General features: G+C 50.6%; 1 protein-coding gene across 2 annotated transcripts in view; it reads right to left on the bottom strand.

Annotated features, from left to right (window-relative positions):
- The window catches only part of CUEDC1 (CUE domain containing 1), an 82,580-nt gene that overhangs the window by 63,030 nt on the left and 3,425 nt on the right, over positions 1-16,125 (bottom strand). Inside the window, exon 1 of one of the 2 annotated variants that reach the window (XM_044248608.1) lies at positions 4,267-4,424. The exons of the other annotated variant lie outside the window; for it this stretch is intronic. The gene's annotated coding sequence lies outside the window, so the exon portion shown is untranslated. Of the gene's footprint in view, positions 1-4,266; positions 4,425-16,125 lie in introns of those variants that run through there. 2 annotated transcript variants of the gene reach the window in all.

Below are 16,125 nucleotides of genomic sequence, written 5' to 3'. Positions count from 1 at the left end.
AAGGAACAGAAACTCATGAAAGAACGCACCAAGCCACGCACCAAGCCATTAACGAAGACAAAGGGCACTGCCTGCTTTGGCGCCGGACGGAAAGTGAGCAGCTTTCTGACATGCATAAGCTTCGGGAAAGCCAGCCCCACAGTGGGACTGGGCATTTGAAGCCAACGGTACCTGAGAGGGGCTCCTTCACTCCCACAGAGAAGAGAGAGAGGCCCGAGGGTTACTGACACTCACAGCCAGCAGCCAGAGAGAGGGCCTGAGGTCCTAACCAGAAGTCGCTGGGCAAAATGCAAGCCCATCTCCAGGGTCATCACGCTGAACCCAACCTCTACACCTCAGATGACTCTTGCGAAACCACAAGGCTTTTTCCCCCTTTGCAAAAACCGAATCATTCTCCTGCCTCCAGACCCTTCCATCCATGTGCTGTTTCCCTGCACAATGCTCCCACCTGGCTCCTTTCCCCCAGCCACCCATCCTTCCTTCTCTCAGAATCCTGCTCAGCACAAATCTCCAGAAGGTCTGGTGCAGGCACAAGAGCATGACGCCTTAACCTTGGGCACTCCTGACATTTGGGACCAGATCATTCTCCACTGCAGGGTCGGCGGCGGGGGGGAGGGGGGGTGTCTATCCTGTATATTGGCAGATGTTTAGTGGCATCCCTGGCCTCTAGCCACAAATGCCAGGAGCACCTCCACCCCCAGTTGTGCCAACCAAAAATGTCTCTACCACACACCCAGTGTCTCCTGGGGCACAAAATCATCGCCATTTGTGGACATTGAACTGGAGGGATGGCCCATAACCCTGGTGGTACAGGAGGGACCCCTGGGGAGCTTATAGAACTCACCCATGCCTGAGCCCCACCCTGCACACACCCTGGTTCTGGTTTCAGATTCCACAAGGAGACAAGAATGGCAGTCACTTTACAAGACCTTAATGTTCTTGTACTATGCTGGTTGGTGCATCCATTAGAACTGGATCTCTCGGGGCGCCTAGGTGGCTCAGTGGGTTAAGCTGCTGCTTTCGGCTCAGGTCATGATCTCGGGGTCCTGGGATGGAGTCCCGCATTGGGCTCTCTGCTCAGCGGGGAGCCTGCTTCCCTCTCTCTCTCTGCCTGCCTCTCTGTCTGGCTCAGTGGGTTAAGCTGCTGCTTTCGGCTCAGGTCATGATCTCGGGGTCCTGGGATGGAGTCCCGCATCGGGCTCTCTGCTCAGCGGGGAGCCTGCTTCCCTCTCTCTCTCTGCCTGCCTCTCTGTCTACCTGTGATCTCTCTCTGTCAAATAAATAAATAAAATCTTTAAAAAAAAAAAAAAAAGAACTGGATCTCTCTAGACCCATGAGCAATATCTTCTTTTTTTCCCTCCTTCCACAAAGCTCAAAGTAAATTCCTCCTATTCTGGGCTGATCAGAAAATTTTGGAAAGTTCTTGAGCTCTCTCCGCTCCACCTTCAGATGAAGAAACCTTTCAAATAGCGCCATCTCCTCCAAATTCAATGGCATATGAAATGAAGAATTTACAGCCTTTCAAACTTCAGGAGGAAGAGGGGACAGAAGGCATGAGGGTGTGTGAAAATCTAGGCACCAGATTTTGCTCCCAGTGTCCAACCTGTGAATGAGAACCCTTCCTGCTCTCCCTTGGGTATAAGGAAACTTGGCTGAGCAGTCAGGACACCCACCTCCGTATTCTCAACTTTGTGGATTCCCACCGCTCTCAGCCAGAATGAAGGGGTGACGCTGGAGGTCAGTAGCAGTACTGGACTCTCTAGTCTAACAGACCAGATGCTGTGGTCCTTGGACTGACAGGGACTTGAAAATAATGTCAGCAGGCCCAGAATGAGCTATGTTCTGAGGCTGAACAACTAGGATCTTTCCTCACACATCCTTCAAGGATCCCAGGAGGATTGGGAGAGCTGAGAGACAAACAGGGCTGGCCATCATTCACAGCTAACAGACCTAGATCTACATCCTCTGTCTTCTCTCCCCACACCTGAAGCTGCCCCTGCCGGCCCCCTCTTCAGACAAAGAGAGGAAAGCAGCGTCAAGGGAAAAGATCTGATTACAACCCCAACCTTCCCTAAATGGAAATGGACTCATCACTTACTCATTTGGTAACACACACACACAGAGGAGACCTCATAAATGATGTAGGTGCTTAGTGAGCAGCCAAGCATCCTTCCCGGTTTTTACTCTTGGGTTAGCTGAAACACAAAATGATGGGAGGGGAATCCAGGGGCCAGGCTCCCACCAAGACAACGAAGGCTCTCAAGCTCCCAAGATCAGCCTTCTCACAAAGATTCACTGGCTCATACATAAGAATACAAATTGCCAATGAGATTACATTACATTAAATGACTGATTTAATGTTTTCTGGGAGATTGTAGTCATTTGCTATTCAGGGCCAAAAAGGATGAGTAAGTCTTAAAGATCTGCTTCCCGTGGCCCCCGCTAGCTTGCTGAAATCAGTCTGGGGCACCAAGGCCTTCCACTCTGAGGTGGCCAGCGGGATGGTGATTTTTTTTTCCCCCAAGCTTCCTTCCCTCCCCTCAATTACACACACACCCTGTTGCCTGGAGACTGAACGCATTCCTGATGCTTACACTTCTTTTCATTCCCCAGAAGCAGGAGCTTTGGAAACTGGGGCCTCCAGGAAACATGCCTAGGGCGGGGAGACGGGGACCCGAGTGACACTTCCTCACTAACAGGCCCGCCCCTCTCCACTGCCCTCCCTTTCCTCCCCAGGACTGAAAAGCCCCAGTGGGCTGGAACTGAAGGGCTCCCGCAGGGAACAAGGCCCCCTTTGAAAGCGCGTGTTTACCGCAGTCCGGGGCAGGGGTTGCCATGGTCACGGTCCACCTTGGCAGTACCCCGCAGGCCCCAGCACCGGGACACCCGCCCGGCCCCAAGCACCCTCTCCTGGGCCCCGCAGCTGCTGGAGGCGCAGATTTTCCACAAGTCTTCGGCTCAAAACATAATCCTGAACGAACCGAAAGAGGATTAGGGCTCCCCCCATCCCCCAGCAGCCCAGCGGCCGCCCCCCCCCGCCCCCCGCCCGCAGGGGCTCCCAGACCCGCCCGCGCTCGGGGCGACACTACCCTCCGGCAGCTAATGGGGTGACTTTTTTCTGCCACTCATGATCGCCGCGCCCCGGGAGCCGAGGGGGACCGGCCCCGGAGGCCGCGGCCGGGCTGCAACTGGAGCCCCGGGTTGCAGGAGGCCACCGCGGCGCGGCCCCCAGGACAAAGGCGCAGCCCGGCCCTGGAGGCCGGGCCCTGAGAGCGGCCTAGCGGCCCAGCGGCTGCCGCCGCCGCCGGCCCCACATTCCTCCCTCGCCCCCCCCCCACCCGGGACCGGCCGGAGAGAGCGCAGCCTCCAAATAATTCAGCCCTCAAACTGCTCTGCTCATAAGGGTTCCTTCATCTCTTCCGTAGCTCTCCCGGATTAGCAGTTTCACAGCGGGAAGCACTGCGATCCCAAACCTGGGCAGGCTGTCGGACCCACAGCCTCCCCAGCCGCACCTCCCCACCCCGGGCCCAGAACGGAAAAGAAGGAGCCACCCCGAATTCAACGAATTGCTGGAAGCAGATGGGGCGTGGGAGGAGAGGTGGGCGGGCGCGCGCTCCTGGGGCTGTAAGCTTCACCCTGCACCTGGTAGTGCTGGCAGAACTGAATTCATAGAAGGACGTGAGCGGCAGCGGGCTAGCCCTGCTTGCCTCTGCCAGCAGTCTCCCCGTGCTCCTCCAGCTCCCTAGCTTCCCGGGGCTTCCTCTTGCACCCCCTGCGCCAGGCTACACAGCTCTTGTGTTCTTTCTAATCAAAGGGCTTGGGCATGCAGAATCACCATGTCATAGGTCCCTGTCCCTGCAATTGGCCAGCTTTGGCTTCTATTAATAATACTAGCTGATACTATATCATGTAATCCCCACCATAAGCATATGAGGAAAGTACTACAAATATCCCCACGTCACAAGCAAGGAAACCCCGACTCAAGGAGGTGAAGAAATTTCTCCAGGTCATATAGCTAACAAAGTGAAAAAAAAAAGGGTTCACTCCCAGCTGTCTTAATTCCAGACTCTATGACTTAACCCCACGTTACATAGACACATGCATACACTGCACTACAGTCTTCAGAGAACTAAGCCCAGAGAGGTGAAGTGACTTGCTCACAGTCACACAGCCGGCTGGGACAGTATCAGACAAGGAACGAACTGCCATAGCTTGGGCTAAGATCCTTTCCAGATCACAGTTTTAACTATGGAAGTCCATACTTACACAGATGAGAGCACATGTGAAGCACTCTCTCTTTTACAGTGTTATGGTCTAATGGCCTGTAAACTTAACTTGACCTCCTGGCAACACCCCAATCTAGTCTTGTCCATTTCTTCTGGTCCAGGCTCTGTGTGATCTTCTAACAAACAGCTCCTCTGCCTCTAGGAGAGAGAGAGACAGAGAGAGAGAGAGTGTGTGTGTGTGTGTATGTGTATGTGTATTTTTTTATTATTATTATTATTTTTAAGCAGGCTCCTCCAGGCACCTGGGTGGCTCAGTCAGTTAAGCAGCTGTCTTGGGCTCAGATCATGATCCCAGGGTCCTAAGATCAATTCCTGTTTCTGCTCCCTGCAGAGTCTACTCCCTCTGCCCTTCCTTCCACTCATTCTCTCAATCTCTCTCTCTCTCTCAAATAAGTAAATAAAATTTTTAAAAATAAAGTAGGCTCCTCTCTCACAGCATTGTCTCTCTCTCATCCCCCTGCAAGGTGGTACAATCTCCCAGACTCCTAATGAGAAATCACACACCAACATGCCAGCTCCCATTAATGCAGCACTTTACAGTTCTCACAGTTTTCTTCCAGATGTTACTACTCCACAGTTCTTGAACCAGGTAAGCACAGGCCCCATTCTGAGGACTGTCTCCACCCCCATGCACAGAGGAAAGCCCCCAAGCCTTGTCAATACCTTATAGACCCTATGCTCCTGGCTATAGCTGGTTGGACCAACAGGAGACAGCTGACACAAATGGGCCAATCAGATTCTTTCCCCAGGAATTTGAATCAAGGTTTTGAGCTACCCTTCAGCCTGATGGTTCCTGGAACCAGAGCCAGTCTAGGTGGAAGCTGAGGGGCCATGATATCTGGCACACAGCCACAGAAGCAATGGTGTCCTGCCCTTGTAGACACTTGGGAGGCCAGCCATATTTCCTAGCCTCAATTCTTCCATTCCCCTGAGACTTCAAACAGCTCTGGCTGGTTTCTGTTACTTGCAATCAGTGGAGTCAGAACTAAGAGATGGGCTGGGTTATTATCCTCCTTTTACAAATGAGGAAAGAGGCTCACAGACTCACAGAGGTGAGGTGACTCAATGAAGGTGAGGCGAGGTGACTCAGGGCCCACGTGTAATAAAAGAGAGGTTAAGGGGAGCCTGGCTGGCTCAGTCAGTGCAGCATGTGACTCTGGATCTCCGGGTGCTGAGTTCCAGCCCTGCCTTGGGCATAGAGATTACTTAAATTAAAAAAATCTTAAAAAAAAAAAAAAAAGGGCGCCTGGGTGGCTCAGTGGGTTAAGCCGCAGCCTTCGGCTCAGGTCATGATCTCGGGGTCCTGGGATCGAGTCCCTCATCGGGTTCTCTACTCAGCAGGGAGCCTGCTTCTCTCTCTCTCTCTGCTTGCCTCTCTGCCTGCTTGTGATCTCTGTCTGTCAAATAAATAAATAAATAAATCTTAAAAAAAAAAAAAAGGAGAGGTTAAAATCGCTGCTGTGGGTCTTCTTCAGTGCCATCTCATGCCTCCTTCTCTTTAAGGATTAAAGGAAGTGGCAGGTGTTCCCTTCCTGTCAGTGTAAAAGGAAAATGGCAACTGAGGACAAGTGATTAGGCCAGAGGCACTCCAATGGGCTAAAGCCACGGGCAAGAAATACAAAGTACTCATCTTTGAAAGCATGAAGGCAGCCCCTTGCCCCTCTATATTTCCCAACCCCCTATATTTCCCAATGTCCCAGCCGGCTGTGTGACTGTGAGCAACTGTGACTGTGTGACTAGCAGTTAGGTTGAACCCATGGGACTAGTTCTGGCCAATGAAGTGTGAACGGAAGTAAGGGGTGTCAGTTCCTTGCAACGCAGCTAAGCCAGGGGGTGCCCCTATCTTCTGCTCCTGTGGTGACTCTGAAGGCCCCATAGTCCAGAGGTGTGGCCACAGATGGGGGAGGACTTCCTAACTGCACTGGACTTTTCCACAAGCCTAGATTGTGTCAGGCCACTGGGGGGTCAGGATTCCATCATCACTGCAGCACAGTCTAGCCTCCTGACTGAGGCTCACAAGTTACTGATCCCCTCAGCACAGTTCCCCAGTCAGAAGGATGCTGCCTCTGTTGATTTAAGAGAGATTTCCAGTGGGGCGCCTGGGTGGCTCAGTGGGCTAAAGCCTCTGCCTTTGGCGCAGGTCATGATCCCAGGGTCTTGGGATCAAACCCCGCATTGGGCTCTCTGCTCAGCAGGGAGCCTGCTTCCCCCACCCTCTTCTGCTTCACTCTCTGCCTACTTGTGATCTCTGTCAAATAAATAGATAAAATCTTAAAAAAAAAAAAAAAAGAAAGAAAGAAAGAAAAGAAATATTTCCAGAGCGCCAGTGCCAGATGCTGCTGTGGGGAGAACCAACAGCACCATTGGAAAAACAGCCCTGTCCCCCTCCTCAAGAAGCTCCTCATCTGGTGACCCACAGGCCCCGCTCTGGGACTAAAAGTGGTGGTGGGAGAGCGGGCCCTCCCAGACAGCCTCTGGCTGAACTGAGTACTGAGGAAAGGTGTGCCTCTGGGAGGCAAAGGCAGCTTGTCCCAGAGACTCTAGGAGGGTGGCAGCCAAGAGGGAGTTCACACCAGGTTTTCACACCCTGCGTGCAACCAGCTCCCCTCCCGCCTGCCTCGTGGCCACACACAAGTGCTTCCCAAGCCCTGGGCACAGAACACAGGAGAGAAGGCACCAGCCACGAGTCATCAGGACAGTGGTGGCCGGTTGAAAACAGGAGCAGCAAAAGACACGACTCATCGGCCCTCACCCTCCTCACCCTCCTCTGCAGCAGAAGTCTCTCCTCTGGGAATCCCCCCACCCCCCCCCCCCCCAGCTTAATCTATTTTAGCCCAAGATGTCCCCAGCGATTGAGCTCTTCTCCCGTGACCCCGCATAGCTGAGGACCAGCCAGAGACATCATCACTGTCAGGGCCTGGTGGCTGGCTACAGTCTCCTCTCTTCATGCCGAAAGCTAGATGAGAAGGTCGCCATACACAGTTGTGTGAGCTGTTCACTTCGTAAGGTTCCTGTCCAAGGGGGCAAATGGGGCTGGAATCTAGCCTGCGCTCTGCTTACCCACCTCTTTAGCTTGGAGGAAGTGTCCCTTCTCCGAATTCACACAAAGGTATCCTGCTGTATGCTGAAGCCACAGAAAACCTGGGGCCAGCACTTCCAGATAAAGAGTGAAGAAGCCTGATGATAAGTGCATGGACATGCACTGGTCTTTCTACTTCTGTGTATATTTGAAAAATTTCACAATAAAAGTTTAAAGCCCAAAACTCTCTCTCCCGGTAAATGGCTGTGTTACTCGGACAAGTGATGTTACCCCTTAGCCCTCAGCCTCAGTTCCCACATCTAAAAAGACAATAATCCCTGGTTCATAGGGTTGATATAGGTACTAAATTGGATTACTTAAAGTGAAATACTTGACACAGAGTAAGTCCTCTTTCAAATGGGAGCTATTAACAGTAACTGCTGCCGATGGCCAGGGCAGGAAGGAAAACGAGGCAGAGAGGCATTGTTGAGAAAAGCCAACACTCTGGGAAATGTATGCCATGAAGCCAGAGAGAGTCTGAAAGCACAACCAGCCTTTTCACATTCCAGGGGGCTGGTGTGAGGAGTTTCCTTGCAAACCCCTCCTGATCCCCGTCAGCCTTCACATTCCCCTGGGGACCCCAGCCTCAGCTCAGATTTTAAATTAAGGTCTATAGAAAGGTCACAAAGAATGTCTCAGAAAAGGAGATGTTCCCCAGCCCCCGAGCAAACTCAGAGAAGAACAGGATAACTTGTAGGTTGGGCTGGGCAGGCAGAGAGTGGTTCCCCCCAACCCCACCCAACCAAGACTCCTATCTGGAGTCCCAGAAGAGAACAAGAGATCCCTGAAGGTGACTAGGATGACCCAAGGGATCAAGCATTGGCACAGGGAGGGCCCCAGCCACCTTCCCAGAAAGGGGGTATAAGTAGCCATTCACATCCCTGAAGGTCAAAAGCTATTTTTGAATTGTCTAGTTTTATGTAATGAATTTTTATGTGAATGTCTTCAAAATTATCACTGCTGCATGTGAATTTCACCAGTGGTCTGTCATTTAAAAAGGACACTTACACCCCCTATTCATTTCCCCTTAAGGCCTATTCATTCCCCAGAGCCTCACAGGGATGGTGAGGGCTGACGGTGGCTGTGAGGGGAAGCTGAGAGGCCCTGAGGGACCTCAGCGGCAACCTGGCCCCTGCCCCGGGAGATCGCCACAGAAAGCTTCTGGTTTCAGTCAAATGCCATCCCACTCTCTTGCTCTCTCCTTTCTTTCTTCTTTTCCAGGATGCTAGCTAAGAGGATGATTCACTCTCTTATTAAGTCAATTCATGAGAAAAAAAAGTCACACAAGTTTCCAGTCCTCTCTGCACTGAACTCAAGCCACTCCGTGGGGCATCCCCATAAGCACTTCATAGAAATAAGGTAACAAGGAAGAAATTCCACGAAGAAGCCCATTCTTCACCTTTCCCTTCACGTCGCAAGAATTCACTATCCTTGGCAAGTTTTCTAAGTTTCTAAAGCTGTCACAGCGTGAGGGCAGAGCTGGGATTTAAAGACAGGTTTCCAGATAAAATGTGATAAGAAGAGGAAAGAAGCACGTGGCTCTTAAATCCACAGACGGTGCACTCCTTCACGGCAGATAGTAACAATCCACCCAGAAAATGTCCTTCTCTGTCCCTGCTGGCTCTCCTCAGCTCTGTCCCAAACTTAGAAACAGCTGTTTCCCTGTAACTCCAAAAAAAGCTCTCATATGCTCCGTCTCCTCATTCTTTCCAACACCGTGATCTGTACACTTAATCTACCTCTAGGCTCAGCTTATGCAGCCCTCAGCTCCTCAAATACGAAGAGGAGAGCAGTCAAAGAATCAGAAGCTCAGCACTACCACGGTACAAAGCCCTCTTGTAAACACCATCTACAGACTCAGCAACCTGGCTCTCTGAGTTGGGATCCTGGCTCCTCAACTCACTGTGTGACCTTGGGCAAGTGGACTCAACCCTCTGTGCTTCAGTAAAGTGGTGATAATACTGTACCCACATAGGGCTGAGCAAATAAATTAATGTGCTTAAGGTGCCCGGCAGGGGTGCCTGGGTGGCTCAGTCGATTAAGCGTCTGCCTTTGGCTCAGGTCATGATCCCAGGTTCTGGGGACCGAGCCCCACCTTGGGCTCCCTGCTCAGCAGAAAGCCTGCTTCTGCACACCCCTCCCACCCCCACTTGTGCACTCTATCTCTATCTGAAATAAATAAATAAATAATCGTTAAAAAAAGAAGAAGAAGAAGAGGAAGAAGGTGCCTGGCACAACAAGCCATGTAATAAATGTTCGCTATTATCACTAGACCATCGCAATGATCCTCTGCGGTAGGGGGTATTATTACCAGCCCTGTTTGGCAGATGTGTTCTATAGCCATTTATTGTTATGGGTAAAATATAATAGCTTAAAATTAGGAAAAATATACCTTAAAAAGTTAGGTGATCTGGGGCACTTGGGTCTTGACCTCAGGGTCATGAGTTCAAGCTCCACACGGGGCTCCAGTTACGTGATCTGCTCAGAATGACACAGTCGGTACGTGGCAGGGGTGAGACTCGATCTCTGTTCTTGGACTCCAGGTCACACCCTCACAAATTTCACACTTTCACACGCTCCCTCCCTTAAGCGGGGAAATTGAGAAGCGTCATGGATCAGCATCAAAAACAGATTTCAACTCTAACCCCAGAGAGTGGCATCATCTCAGGGGACCATTGCACGATATGTCACATAAAATTAATTTCCACTTGTTTTCGTAGTTTAAGGAAACACACCAAGGCAACCTCACAGAAGGTACCACCCCACCAAAAGGGACAAAAGACCCCCCTCAAGGCCAAGGCTTATCCCAGCCTCAACAATGTTTCAGAGTAAAAGGGCTCACTCAGGAGGCTCCTAGGCTGTCAGCAATTTGCAAAAAAGGTCAGTGCAAATCATCTTGGAGCACATTTATACAGGCCTGGCCTAGGCCGTGTGGACTTCTGCCAAGCCGATAGTTTTTTAAAACGTGCACTGTCTTCACCCTTGAGAAACAGAAGCCAGGCTCCAGAAACATTTCCATTACACACAAAAGCCCGCAACTCATCAAAATGGGTGTTTCCAGTTTGAGGAGAACTCTTCCATAAAAACATCGAGAAACACCCCAACCTTTCCAGCAGAGGTAACCAACCTGGTACTTAGGGAACCTCTAAGCACGAGTAAATGATATTTGTGGGAACAAATTATTTGGTAAACATATGCTCCTGCCCAAAGTCTAATTATATCTAATAAATGGATTAAGCCCATCTCTTCCAGCTCTGCTGTGAACATTCATCACGAAGCATCTACACACATGCTTCCACAAATGCTCTTCACATCGTAGATCTAGCCTGATGAAGTCACCTTCTGGCCACGCTGGAGAGCAAGCGAGGAGGGAAGAGCATTCAGCATCGGAGCCCTGGCCTGACCCCTGGCTACCACGTGATTTCACGAGCCCATCATGAGAACAACGACAAATGGCAGCAGCAACGGGTGGTGAACGGTGAACGTTTATGGAGAACTTACGAATATGCCAAGCACTGCGTTAAGGACTTCGTAAGTATTTGATTCTCGTTAGCCATCATTACGGAATATCAATACTCTCACTGTGTAGGTCAGGAAACCAAGACTCAGAGAGACCGAGTGACTGTCCCAAGACCACGACAGCGAGTAGCAGGGGCTGCATTCAAACTCAGGTGCTTAACCACAAACCATGGGGCTTTTTGAGGTGCCTGGACGACCCAGGATTACAAATTCCTTTAGGAGCAGCCTGGGTGATCTTCAAAATCCTTTCTGGCTTTAAAATTCAGTGATTCTTTCTTTTATTTATTTGTCATTTTTTTAAATTTATTTATTTATTTTTAGAGTGAGAGAGCACTCAAGAGAGCAGAGGAGGGCAGGGGAAAAGGGCAGAGGAGGGGAGCAAAGGGAAAGGGAGAGAGAGAATCCCAAGCAGGCTCCACACCTGGGGTTCAGTCTTATGGCCCTGAGATCACAGCCTGAGCCAAAAATCAACAGTCAGTTGCTCAACCGACTGAGCCACCCAGGCGCCCCTTATTTATTTATTTATTTAAGATTTTTATATTTTAAGGTAATCTCTAGGAGCACCTACGTGACTCAGTCAGTTAAGCGTCTGCCTTCAGCTTGGGTCATGATCCTAGGGTCCTGGGATGGAACCCCCAACGGGGTCCCTGCTCAGCAGAGGGCCTGCTTCTCCCTCTGCCTCTCCCACTCTCCCTGCTTATGTTCTCTCTCTTGCTCACTCTCTCTGTCAAATAAATAAATAAATCTTTAAAGAAAACAAAAAAGTAATCTCTACACCCAACTTGGGGCTCAAACTCACAACTGCGAGATCAAGAGTCACATGCTCTACCGACTGAGCCAACTGGGCACCCCAGTGGTTCTCTCTTTTAGAGATAAAATGAATTTATGACTTGGAGAATAAAATGCAGTGATGCGCTGGGACCACTAAGAGCGATGAAACCTCTGTGTGCGCCTCCCCCAGATCCAGCCGGGGGAGAAGAACCGCTGGTTTTCTAGGATCACGATGCCCGGGAAATAAACAGACTGGCCCCAAACCGTCTCTGGAAAAATAAGCTTAAAGTTCTTACAGGATGCCCCAACTTGCAAGGGTCTGCAAGTTCTCAACTGTCAGCTCGCAGAATTTAATTCGACCTCTTCTTTTACCTTTTTTTTTTTTTTTTTTTCCCCAAGGAAAGTCAGTTTCAAGGAAACGTGCACAGCGCAGGCGGGCTTGAAGGACACCAGTCCAGTGTATGTGGGCCCTGTGGCATCCTTACACCTTGCCTTCCTCTCAGGTCTACACCTGCTCACAGAGAACCCACCTCATGCAGGTAATGTGTGTTCTACAACTTCCCCTTGACTTCCCAGTCCTGTGGCTCAGCAGTCAAATAACTGTGCTCTCTTGTGTCCTATGCACACTCGCTGATATCTTCACACACTCCCTCCCTCCTCACCCATCCCAGTTTCCAGGCCCACAGACACTCCACGGCTTCCTTGCCCCACTCCTCTGATTCATCCTCTTTTCCTCCCTGCTCCACACAGGAGTTCCCTGCCCGGCCACCTGGCCACTAGCCCCCACGGCCGGATGAGAAGACTCTGGCCCAGCTCGCCACCCCTCCAACCCCCCCGCAGCACGGGTCTTAGCTCGCCGGCTCGCTCGGCTCCTGGCACAGCCTGAAACCGAAACTAATCTCAGACCTGAACAAAATGAAATCATTTCCTATGCGTGATCGCCTTACATGACCACAGAGAATCTTCTCCCCGACAGAGCACCAAACCAGAGTTCTGTCAGGTCCCCCTAGAACCTACTGCTTCCTTAACAAACAAGGGACAACGGGGTCAGAGGAGGAAGCGGAGTGTTTTCTGCCTCTGCTTTGCTTTCATTGGCATGAGTCCACTTAAATTGACCCCAGCAAGCAAAGCCCACCACCCGGTATGTTCAATGTTCAACAAGAGTCCATGCTTGGCTCTTTCTTAATCAGGTTCTTTTTTTTTTTTTTTTTTTTTAAGATTTTATTTATTTATTTGACAGACAGAGATCACAAGTAGACAGAGAGGCAGGCAGAGAGAGGAAGGGAAGCAGGCTCCCTGAAGAGCAGAGAGCCCGATGCGGGGCTCGATCCCAGGACCCCAGGATCATGACCTGAGCCAAAGGCAGAGGCCCCAACCCACTGAGCCACCCAGGCGCCCCTCTTAATCAGGTTCTCTTTGGAGAGCCAGCCTTGTTCTCGTCAGAGATCTCTGTAGCCCTCTTGCCGAAGGCAGTTTAGATCACTCTATCATATGCTTTCCCTAAATCTGAAAAACACAGCCTTTCTTTAGTGCTAGGAACCACAACAACAAACCTCAACCATTAAAAAGGAACATTATAAATGAACATAACGTCAGCCCTTGAAGATCTTTCAAAGAATTGTACGTTTTTGTTTTTGTTTTAATTTATTTGACAGGGAGAGAGAGACCACAAGCAGGCAGAGAGGCAGGCAGAGAAAGAAGGGGAAGCAGGTTCTCCACTGAGCAGAGAGCCCGACATGGGGCTTGATCCCAGGACCCCGAGACCATGACCCAAGCCGAAGGCAGAGGCTTAATCCACTGAGCCACCCAGGTGCCCCAGAATTGTATGTTTTGAGGAAGATCTTAAACATCGCTGTATTCATTCGCCCTGTTGCCCCCGCACGCTTTGGGACCCCCTTCTCTGTGGCTGGGGGCATTAGATGATTCTGCTGCTGGCTTAAGCAAAACACACAACTGGAAGGACAAGGGCACCAGCCCAGCAAGTGTATGGTGAAAGAGTAGTAACTTTTGGATCGTCTGCAATTTACTTTTCATTCGGCAAAGTTTCCCGAGGGCCCCAGATGCGTCCCCAAAGCCCTTCTAGGGGCCAGGCCAGCAGGGTGATGAAGACAACTCATTAGCTCCATCAGGGAGCATCATTCTCAGAAACATCTGAGCGAAGCTGGTGCTCTCCGGCACCAACGGCCCAAAGGTCAACCACTTGCGGGTTTCCAGCAGCCCTCCTCACAAGGCTTGGCCCCCACCCTGCGGCCCGCCCAGGAAGCAGCCCCGTTGACGGGGATCCGTGCAGGGCAAGACCCAAGCTGCTGGGCTTGGCTCACCAGCTAATGGATAAGCCACTCCGTGTTATGGGGTATTCTTCAGTCACTTCCTTGGTAAAATAAGGAGTTAGGCCACACTTGAGCAATCTTCTAGCTCAAAAATTCCAGCTCCTCTTACCCTCCTATTACTGAATGACACAGACCTCCAGGGGCCTCTACTTCATCTTCCTGTCTCCAGATGAAACATCTTAAACCACCAAGATAAATGAAACTTGTTCCCATTTCTAAAGACCTTTGGGGGAGGCCATTCCCCTCCGCTCCTATGAGTCACTTGTTCTCACATCTCACGTCCGATCGGCAAGGAACATTTTCCTCATACCTTACTTGGGTCCTTCTGCCGCTTGCATATATTTGCCTCTGGTTCTGCTTCTCAGTTCGGAGAGACAAGAGTGAATCATAGAGCTCTGAGCAGTAACTTTTTTTGAAAATGTTTTTTAAGTAATCTCTACACCCAACCTGGGGCTCGAACTTACTACACTGAGCTCAAGCGTTGCAGGCTTTATGGACCGAGCCAGCCAGGCGTACTCTGAGCAGTCACTCTTAGGAGATTTTTATTTCTTCTTCAGCAACATCACTGCACACATTATAAGGGGAGACTCTTAAAAACCACAAGACATCAAGGAAGCCAACTGCATTTCCCGGTTCCTGACTCATCCTGGCCAGCGTGTAGCTGGATCCAGAACATTCTGCCTTCGGTTCTAATCAGAGTTCGTAAAGTGATGTCCTCCATGGCCAGATCAAAAGCCCTGGAGACAGGAGCCATCTTGTCCTCACTCATCTCCAGTGCCCCCTCTTGCAGAAACCTTCCCTTCCCCAAATCTTCTGGCTGGCAGAGCGTCCTCTCTGCAGAGCTTCGTCTCACTACAGTACTTGTCATGGCAACTGGAGTTCTAGGCTAACATATCTGTGTCCCTACTAGACCACAGGCATCCTGCAGGCAGGGGCTGTGTCTTCATGACCTCTGTACTCGGGGTCAGGCCCCAATAGAGAGCCTGGCCCTTGGCCAGTGGTTCTCAGCAGACTGAACATTCCAAGCATGTTCCAATGATGTCTGAACGTTGCATGGGCAGCTCTTCAAGCATAGCATGAACCCCTTCAACCTCCCTCCCATCCCCATCCCTCTATCCTCCACACCTCTCTCCATCCCTAGCCCAGGAAGCAGTCCCTCTAATAATTTTTCTAAGGATGGAAGCTCTGTAGCCAGGCCTCTTGGATTCAAATCCTGGCTCTCCCACCTTCTAGTCATGTGATCTTGGGCAAGTCATTTCACCTCTTTACATGTTTCTTTTTCTTTTCTTTTTTTTTTTTTTTAAGATTTTTATCTATTTATTTGACAGACAGAAATCACAAGTAGGCAGAGAGGCAGGCAGAGAGAGAGGAGGAAGCAAGCTCCCTGCTGAGCAGAGAGCCCGATGCGGGGCGCGATCCCAGGACCCTGGGATCATAACCTGAGCCGAAGGCAGAGGCTTTAACCCACTGAGCCACCCAGGCGCCCCTCTTTACATGTTTCTTGACTGAAAAAATAGATATCACATATCACAATGAGTCTTTTGAGAATGAAATGAGCTGATCCATGAGAAGCACTTGAAACAGAGGCTGACCCATAGTCAGTGCTCGGTGAGTGTTAAAATGACCATTTCCCCAATTCCTTCCTTCTGGAACCCTCCTCCACACTGCAGCTTCCACTCTTGACTGCATCTTGGGCCTGTCCCCAACCCCATTAGACTCCCCTCCTCCAGGCCCACTTTCCCCTAGTCCTCCAGGACCAATGTTAGCATCAACATAAAAGCTGTGCAACTCTTCTAACTTGTTATGAGCCTCTCCCCCACCCCCACCCCCCACCAGTTTACAAGGCAAAGTCTCCAAAGAGAAGGGAGAAGAGTTGGTTCCACAGCAGGGCTACAGATGACACTGAGTCATTCTGCACCCCAGCTGTGCTGCTTTCTTGTCACCCTTGACATTTCAGGCTCCCCGTCTCCCCATCACACAGTCCACTTTGCTCATAATTCAAAATCCTCACCCCACTCCATCTGATCCCTTCTCAAGCCAGCCTCTGCCTCTACAGTCTTTACCAAAGATTTTCCTTAACAATAGAAGTCTCAGAACATTAGCACCCATGTGCGGGAATAATAATAATTAATAATCGCTT

This window comes from Neovison vison, chromosome 5 (assembly GCF_020171115.1).
Source record: "Neovison vison isolate M4711 chromosome 5, ASM_NN_V1, whole genome shotgun sequence".
In the NCBI taxonomy this organism is placed as follows: domain Eukaryota; kingdom Metazoa; phylum Chordata; class Mammalia; order Carnivora; family Mustelidae; genus Neogale; species Neogale vison.
This window is presented reverse-complemented; position numbering and strand designations above follow the sequence as displayed.